Raw genomic sequence first — 9,359 nt, forward strand, 5'->3', positions numbered from 1 at the left:
AGTGCAAATTGTGTATCTGTTTCTTACCTTGCAGATTTGTACTTTGCCTGATTTGATGTTAAGGTAGAAGCAGCCCTATAAAGGCATAGATTGCTCACCTGGCTCATTGTTTATGATCTTCTGGTAACCTTTTCCTTTTTATTTCTTCAATTTGATTACCTGAAGAGGTAATATATAAACAACTACAAAAAGTCAGGAGATCCCGGGTGGCTCAGTTGGTTAAGCATCTGCCTTCAGCCCAGGTCATGATCCCAACATCCTGGGATTGAGCGCCAAGTTGGGCTCCCTGCAGGGAGTCTGCTTCTCCCTTTCCCTCTGCCCCTCTAACTACCCCCGCCCCCCACCGTTTGTGCTCTCTCTCTCTCTCTCTCTCTCTCAAATAAATAAAATCTTAAAAAAAAATTTTTTTAAGAACCATACATGTTCATACCTGCTATGTGTCCAGCACTGGGGATTAGTAGTGAACAAAAATCCCTGGAGATGTTCTAGTAAGACAATTCTAGTCTTACTAGTTCTAGTAAGCAATTCTCTGTCTCTCTCTCTCTCTCTTTTTTTTTTTAAGATTTTATTTATTTATTCACGAGAGACACAGAGAGAGAGGCAGGGACACAGGCAGAGGGAGAAGCAGGCTCCCTACAGGGAGCCCAGTGTGGGACTCGATCCCGGGGCTCCAGGATCACGTCCTGAGCAGAAGGCAGACACTAACTGCTAAGCCACCCAGGCATCCCAAGACAAGCAATTCTCAAAGGAGTAAAAGAAATACATACTTATGGCAGGAAATGGTAAGTGTTGTAGAGAAAAATCAAGAAAAGGGGACAGGGACTTGTAGGGACAAAAGAGGGGTCATTTTAAGGGGGTGGTCAGGAAGGCCTCGCTTTGAAGGTGGCGTCTGGGCAGCGACCACTTAAGGAGGGGAGAGAGTGAGCCCTGCAGATCTTAAAGGAAAAGCTTTTCAGGCGGAGGGAACAAAGTGCAAGTGCAAAGGCCCAGGGGTGAGAGCAAGCGTGTTTATTCCAGAATCCGCAAGATCAATGTAGCTGGAGCAGAGATGGCAGAGGGAAGCGACAGGAGATGAAGTCAAAGTAAAGAGATGCCAGATGCGGCAGGACCAGGGAGGCCATTGCAAACCCTTGTCTGTGAGTGAGATGGGGGCGCTGGTGGATTTACATCACGTTGGTTGGACCAGGGTGGTAGCAGCAAAGAAGTGCCCACGTTCTGGATATGTATTCAAAGTGGCCCAAAAGATCTGATAATTTTGATTTGGATGTGAGAGAAATAGAAAGGAGTCAGGTTTGAAGTGCCTGGGTGGCTCAGGCAGTTGAGTGTCCGACTCTTGGTTTCAGTCAAGTTGTGATCTCAGGGTAGTGGGATTGAGCCCTGCATTGGGCTCTGTGCTCAGCACAGAATCTGCTGGAGATTCCCTCCCTTCCTCTCCCTCTCCCCCTCCTCCCGCTCAAGCTCTCTAAATAAATAAATAAAGATTTTATTCATTCATGAAAGACACACAGACAGAGGTAGGCTCCCCGTGGGGATGATGCAGGACTCAATCCCGGACCCCGGGATCACAACCTGAGCTGAAGGCAGACACTCAACCCCTGAACCACCCAGGTGCCTCAATAAGTTTTTTTTTTTTTTTTTTTTTAAAGAAAGAAAGGATTCAGGTTTGGCAACAGGAAGAACAGAGAGGCATTAACTGTGGGAAGAAGATGCTTGAAGAAAAGGCGGAGCGCAGGAGTTACATCTGAGCCATGAGCTGGAGGTGCCTGTTAGACATCCAGGTGGAGATTCAAGTCTGAAGTTCAGAGGGAAGTTCTGAGCTGGAGAGAGAAAGGCTGGCTACGTCCCTGAGGCTAAATGGGCTTTCACGGGAGCAAGTGCTCTGGAACATTCCAATGTTTAGGGATCAGGGCAGCAAGCAGAAGCCAGCAAAAGAAGGAGAAATAAGTGGAAGGAAACCAGGGCCAAGGGGTCCTTGATGTCAAGAGAAAAGTGTTACTAGGGAGACAGAGTGACCGTCTGGGTCCCAGGGCTGCTGGACAGGTCAAGTAAGATGGAGCCTGGGCTGGACCATTGGCTTTAGCAGTGTGGCAGTGACCTTGGAAAAGGATATCTAAGCTCATTTCCAGGCCTGGGATTCTATAATTATCCTTTTAGTTTATGCGAGCTATTATATTTGGAATTAAACAATTAAATAATAAAGGAAGAGTCCAAGCAGGCTAAAGCGGCCTCCTCGCCAGAGGTAACGCGACACCTCCCACATGAGGGAGCCAAGGGGGGAAGCGTGAGGCCCTCCAGCTGTTCTCGACGCTTGTGTGTCCTGGGACAGTACGCAACTCCCTTAAAGAGTCTGGCTTTAAGACTGGAGTCAAGATTCAAACCCAGTTTAGCCTAGTTCCATCTTTTCCTTCATTACATTTTTATTCCTTTTTAGAAGAAGATGTTTCCAGCACTAAAACTTCTGGAAATTACAAATTGGTTCCTTCTTCATCTTTTGCTCTGCTTTACAAAAATCGGACACTGTCCTATAGCATGTTCTTTTTATTTTCCTCCTCATATTTTTGTGCTGCTGATAGGTCTGAAGGCATCATTCCTCTAATCAATAATTTCTATATTTGAGACATTCATGGAAAGGTCAAGAAAGAGGATCCGAAGAGAGAGGACAAGGTGACAAGGACCCAGGCTTGGAGAAGACCGTAAATTTGTTGTTGAGTTTTAGCCTGTCTCAAACTTCTCCTGTGATGTTCAGCGTCCAACCTTGTGTAACATCTGTGATTCCTCCTATCCCAGTCCGGGGCCTGCCCGCAACCATCCTCCATCCATCCTTGGCCCTATTCTTGCTCCTTGGGGAGTCCTATGTACGCGCTATGAACTTGACCACAGATATTATCAATGGTATATCACAGTTTAATCAGTGTTCTCTTTCTTTTTTTTTTTTTTTAAGATTTTATTTATTTATTTGACAGAGAGAAAGAGCACAAGCAAGGGGAGGGAAGAGGCTGGGGGAGAAGCAGGATCCCCGATGAACAGGGAGCCCACGCAGGGCTCAATCCCAGGACCCTGAGATCATGACTCGGGCTGAAGGCAGCTGCTAACCAACTGAGCCACCCAGGTGCCCCAAGAATGTTCTCTTCCTTGGTACATAAAGTGATGGAGTGTCTTACAATCCACGGGGGCTCGGATTCAATGATCTATGCCCCAGCCGCATGCAAACCATCCACGCCGGCCCCTGTGCAGCAGTGGGTGCCCCTTCATGTGCCCGCGGTTCCCTGCTTCTATTTCCCATCGTCGCTCTCAGCACACCATTTTTTTCCCAAACAATATTAGCTACTTATTATGTTCTTATTTCCTGTGCTTGTACAATGGAAGTATTTCTCAGCAATTCATGTTTCTTATTTGGAAATGGTACTCTGTAAACTAAAGGCATTGACTCTTATTTCTTTTCTCCCTTGATTAATTTGTTTCCTTCCCAGGAAATGCAGTTGACGTGCAGTACATCAAGCCAGGGCCCCGGCGGTGGAGGGGACAGGAGACCCGAGGGGGGGGGTCAGGGATCTGGGTCCTCCTCTGGCCATGCAGGAACTCGCTGGTTGCCATGGTCCAGCCCCTTCCTCCTCTTTGAGCCAAGGCATTTGGATCAAGAAAAGAATCTCTGAGGTCCATTTTTTTTTTTTAAGATTTTTATTTATTTGATAAAGAGAGAGCACAAACAGGGGGAGAGGCAGAGGGAGAAGGAGACTCTCCACTGAGAAGGGAGCCCAAGGCGGAACTGGATTCCAGGACCCCGAGATCACGGCCCGAGTCAAAGGCAGATGCTTAACCGACTGAGCACCGAGGGTCCCCTCTGAGGTCCTTCTTGCCCTAACTTCTAGATTTCATTTGAATCTGCCAGAAATCCTCACTGCAAAAGAAGTTCCCACCCACGCCCGCCTGCCCTGTGAGGGAGGGCTCTGAGACCACTCAGGCCTGAGCACCCTGGGGCCCCCCCTCACCCCATGACCACACCCTCCACCACCCAGGTCTCCTGGTCACAGATCCGTGTCTAACATCCAGGGAGCTATTCCAAGGTTCAAATACTGGGAGCACGACGAGGTGTGAGAAACTGAGGGCCACACCCCACTGTGATGGCAGCTTACTTGTCTGCCTGTCGTGCTAGGACTTGTTCAGCTCCTTGCCCACCCTTACTCCTCCTCCACGCTCAGTGATCAACAGCACAGAGCAGATGCCCAGGAAGGGCCCAGTGACTGAATAGTCCCTCTGTGGGTGACTAACCCCAGGGGAAGTGTGAGAGATGCCCAATCAGCTGGCTGGGAAGGAGAAGAGGAAAGGAGGAGACTGTCTGAGGCCACCCAGGATGGTGGGGAAGACCCAGGATTCAGAACACCGAAGGCCAACACGATGAGAAGTGATCATGACACAGAAACAGGACTGTGGCAGATGCCCGTTGTATTCCCCAGCATCGTTCCCATGTGCACCAAAATTTCGACAATTTTCCTGGAGTTAAGCACCTCTCCCCACTGTCAACCCATGTGATTTGAATGGAGTAACTCCTGGGACACCTGGGTGGCTCAGTGGCTGAGCATCTGCCTTTGGCTCAGGTTCTGATCCCGGGGTCCTGGGATCGAGTCCCACATCGGGCTCCCCACAGGGAGCCTGCTTCTCCCTCTGCCTGTTTCTCTGCCTCTCTCTTTGTCTCTCATGAATAAATAAATAAAATCTTTTTTTTAAAAAAATGGAGTGACTCCAGCCTGAGGTCCTGAGGGGACTGCAAGACCTGGGGCCCAGGGGCAGGCATGCTGAGGGCTCTCCCTAAGACACTTGCTGGAGCGGTTGAGAACAGGCACTTTTTCCGCATGGCCTCTGAATTCCCAGCATACTTCCCTAGAGCTGCTGGTGGCCCCTTTGTCACCACAGGGAGCTCCAGCCTGAGAATATAGCCAACCCAAAAGACAGCTGAGCCAAGAGACAGAAGGACACTTATCCAAATCCCTTGATCCAGCCAAGCTCAACATCCCCTGGACTTTTCAGTAAGCTGAGCCAATAACTTCCTTTCCCCCCGCACCCCAAATGGTGCTAATAGAAGCAACAGATTTTTAAATTTTTTAAAACGATTTTATTTATTTATTTATTCATGAGAGAGAGAGAGAGAGGCAGAGACAGGCAGAGAGAGAAGCAGGCTCCATGCTGGGAGCCCGCCGTGGGACTCGATCCCGGGATCACACCCTGGACTGAAGGCGGCGCCAAACCGTGGAGCCACCCAGACTGCCCGCAACAGATTTTTCTTTTATTTATTTATTTATTTATTTATTTATGATAGTCACAGAGAGAGAGAGAGAGGCAGAGACACAGGCAGAGGGAGAAGCAGGCTCCATGCACCGGGAGCCTGATGTGGGATTCGATCCCGGGTCTCCAGGATCACGCCCTGGGCCAAAGGCAGGCGCCAAACCACTGCGCCACCCAGGGATCCCCAGATTTTTCTTTTAAAGATTTTATTTAAAAGAGTGAGAGAGAGCACAAGCTTGGGGGGTGGGTGCGGGGAGAGGGAGAAGCAGACTCCCTGTTGAGCAGGAAGATGGGTGCAGGCCTCAATCCCGGGACCCTGGGATCATGACTTGAGCCGAAGGCAGACGCCCAACTGACTGAGCCACCCAGGCGCTCCAGATTTTTTTTCGTAACTTGCAGATTTGAAACAATTGCAGGTGTAAGACAGTGAAGTCTTACCGTGACACACGGCAGGGGAAGTTACAGTGCAGAGAAGGGCCCAGGAGCAGTGCGAGACAGAGCGGGCCTCCGAAGCCGGCCCTGGTCCCTGCCTGGCCGGGGCCGCGAGGGGTTGGCGGGGCAGGGGCTGCGGTGGGCTGAAGAACATTCCTCTCATCTCCATGAACTCAGGAAATAGAAACCTCACCGTGTGTGTCCCCCGGTCAGCAGGTGTTGCTGCCTTCACACAGCGCTCCCCAGTCTGAGCAGGCCGACGGGCTCTCCGGGGGGTGGTTGACACCTGTTTTGCTAGTAAAAGGCAAGGAAGCCCATCCATACTCTTGCCACCCCCAGTGTGGCCGGGGTGGGGGGTGTGCCCCCCATTTACATTGTAAACATGTCTTGCATAATTCAGCCCCTCTTCCTGCTGAAGCGTTACCCACAGCTGCCTGCTAGATGGAAACTATGGCCAACAAATCACTGAGCAGGTATGTGTCAGTGAAGAATTTCCCACTAACCAGCAGGGGTGCTGACCCTTCATTTTAACAGCCCGGGGTGGGGGAGGCCATAAAAGTCACTTGTGCAGGGTGTGTGGGGTTGCAATTAATTGTTCCTCCCAGACGCTCCATGTGGCAGGAAGCAGGGGCTTTCTCTGATGTTATAATGAACTCACACTCGTTCAGCAGGTGCACGCCCTAAGCAGGCAACACGTGGCCCAGTGGGCAAAGTTTTTGTTTTTCCTTCCAACAGCCGTGTTTGCAGAGAGGATGAAAATGCCTTTTCTGCTTTCCAGTGCATTGAAGCCCCTTCCCCACATGTTCCTTAGAAGCAAAACGGGCTTTCATGTCACTTTATTTATGGCAATTGTTGCTGGGTTGACACTATTTAAAGTACATTCCAGATGCTGGGAAGCTTTCAACATACTCACCTCACGTATGGATCTATAAACATATGTGTGTGACAATGAGCTTCATTTTTTTTCTAATGTCAAAGTATCATACAGACCAGCGAATTTCGTCTCAGGTTAAGCAACTGCTTTACGATCACAAAGCTTGTATACAGGTGTGGGAGCGCTCCCTGAGTCTGCTGGACAAATCTTATGTTCTGTCCACTTTCTGCCACCTTCAATCGCATAAATGAAAGATTGGCAAATTTTGAATCTGACTCAAGAACAAAACTTTATTTATTTTTATTTTATTTTTAAAAATATTTTATTTATTTATTCATGAGAGACACAGAGAGAGAGAGAGAGAGGCAGAGACACAGGCAGAGGGAGAAGCAGGCTCCATGCAGGGAGCCCAACATGGGACTTGATCCCGGGTCCCCAGGATCAGGCCCTGGGCTAAAGGCGGCGCTAAAACGCTGAGCCACACAGGCGTCCCAGGAACAAAACTTTAAACCTTTTTTCCCTTTTTTGGTATTCAAAAAGCACTTACTGTTCTTTTTAAAATTATTATTATTTAGATTTATTTATTTATTTGAGAGAGAGCACATGCGAGTGTGTGAGCAGGGTGGGGGCAGAGGGAGAGGAGGGAAAGAATCACAAGCAGACTCCCCACTGAGCGTGGAGCCCAACATGGGGCTTGATCTCACGACTCTTAGACAATGACCTGAGCCAAAATCAGGAGTCAGACGCTTAACCAACTGAGCCACCTGGGCACCCCAACTGTCCCTCATTTAAGAAAAATCAGCTTTGGGGCACCTGGCTGGCTCATTTGGTAGCGCAGACAACTGTTGATCTCAGGGTTGTGAGTTCAAGCCTCATGTTGGATGTAAAAGCTTACTAAAAATATATATGTATAATGAAATAAAAATCAAAGAGGTTTAAAAAAATCAGCTTAAAAATTCAGCTTTATTGAGATATAATTTACATACAGTAATATTTATTTTATTTTAAAATTTTAAATGTACAGTTGAAAGAATTTGGACAAATGCACACACTACCACATGGAGATACATAATATTTTCATCACAAGCAGCCTCGGTGGCTCAGCGGTTTAGCACCGCCTTCAGCCCAGGGCTCCGGGATCTTGGAGACCCGGGATCGAGTCCCACATGGGGCTCCCTGCATGGAGCCTGCTTCTCCCTCTGCCTGGGTCTCTGCCTCTCTGTGTGTGTGTGTCTGTCATGAATAAATAAAATATTTTTTTTAGGGATCCCTGGGTGGCGCAGTGGTTTGGCGCCTGCCTTTGGCCCAGGGCGCGATCCTGGAGACCTGGGATCGAATCCCACATCGGGCTCCCGGTGCTTGGAGCCTGCTTCTCCCTCCGCCTGTGTCTCTGCCTCTCTCTCTCTGTGACTATCATAAAAATAAAAATTAAAAAAAATATATTTTTTTTAAAAAAAGGTTATTTTCATCACCCTAAAAGTTCCCTCATGTCCCTTTGCTGCCAACTTCTCCCCCTTCCCCTGGCTCCTCGCAACCACTGATCTCATCTCTGTCCCCACAGTTTGCCTGTGCTATAATTTTATAGGAATGGAGGGGCACCTGGGTGGCTTAAGCATCCAACTCTTGGTTTTGGCTCAGGTCATGATCTCATGGGTCTTGAGACCAAAGCCCATCTTGGGCTCCTTGCTTAGCAGGGAGTCTGCCTGATATTCTCTCCCTCTCCTCCCACTCCTTCTCTCTCTGTGTGTCTCTTAAATAAATTTAAAAATCTTAAAAAAAAAAAAATCCTCGGGATGCCTGGGTGGCTCAGCGGTTAAGCGTGCCTGCCTTCGGCCTGGGGCATGATCCTGGAGTTCTGGGATCGAGTCCCACATCAGGCTCCCTGCATGGAGCCTACTTCTCCCTCTGCTTGTGTCCCTGCCTCTCTCTCTCTGTGTGTCTCTCATGAATAAATAAAAATTTTTAAAAATAATAAAAAATAAAATTTAAAAATCCTAAATCTTATTTAAATGGAATCATGCAGCACACACTCATTTGTGTCTGCTTTCTTCACAGAACCTAATGCAGTCAGGCTCATCCATGTACCAGTAGGTTGTCCTTTTTATTCTGGGTAGTATCCTGCTGCGTGAATGAAGACAGTTTGTCCCCTTACTAGCTCATGGGCATTTGGATTGTTTCCAGTTTGTTGTTAATAAAGCTGCTCTAGAAACAGATCCATAAATACAGAGAACCAACTGATGGTTGCCAGAGGGAAGGGGGTGGAGAAATGGGCAAAATGAGTGCAGGGGAGTGGGAGCCAGAGGCTTCCAGTTAGGGAATGAATATGTCACAGGAATAAAAGGCACAGTACAGGGAATATAATCAGTGGCATTATAATAGCATTGCATAGGGGCACCTGGGTGGCTCAGTCAGTTAAGTGTCTGCCCTCGGCTCACATCATGACCTTAGGGTCCTGGGATCGAGCCCTGAGTCAGGATCCCTGCTCAGTGGGGAGTCTGCTTGAGATTTTCTCCCTCTCCTTCCCCTCATTCGTGTTCTCTCTCTCAAATAAATAAAAAATTTAAAACTCTTTAAAAAATAAATAATAGCATTTTATGGTGACATACGGCAGCTTTACTTGTGGTGAGCACAGCGTAAAGCTACTGAATCACTACTGAATCACTAGATGTTGTACACTTGAAACTAAAGTAACATTGTGTGTCAACTATACTTCAATTTTTTAAAAAAGTCTCAGAAAAAAGGTAAATAAAAAATAAAGCTGTCTAAACATTCA

The sequence above is a fragment of the Vulpes lagopus genome, chromosome 24 (assembly GCF_018345385.1).
Source record: "Vulpes lagopus strain Blue_001 chromosome 24, ASM1834538v1, whole genome shotgun sequence".
NCBI lineage: Eukaryota > Metazoa > Chordata > Mammalia > Carnivora > Canidae > Vulpes > Vulpes lagopus.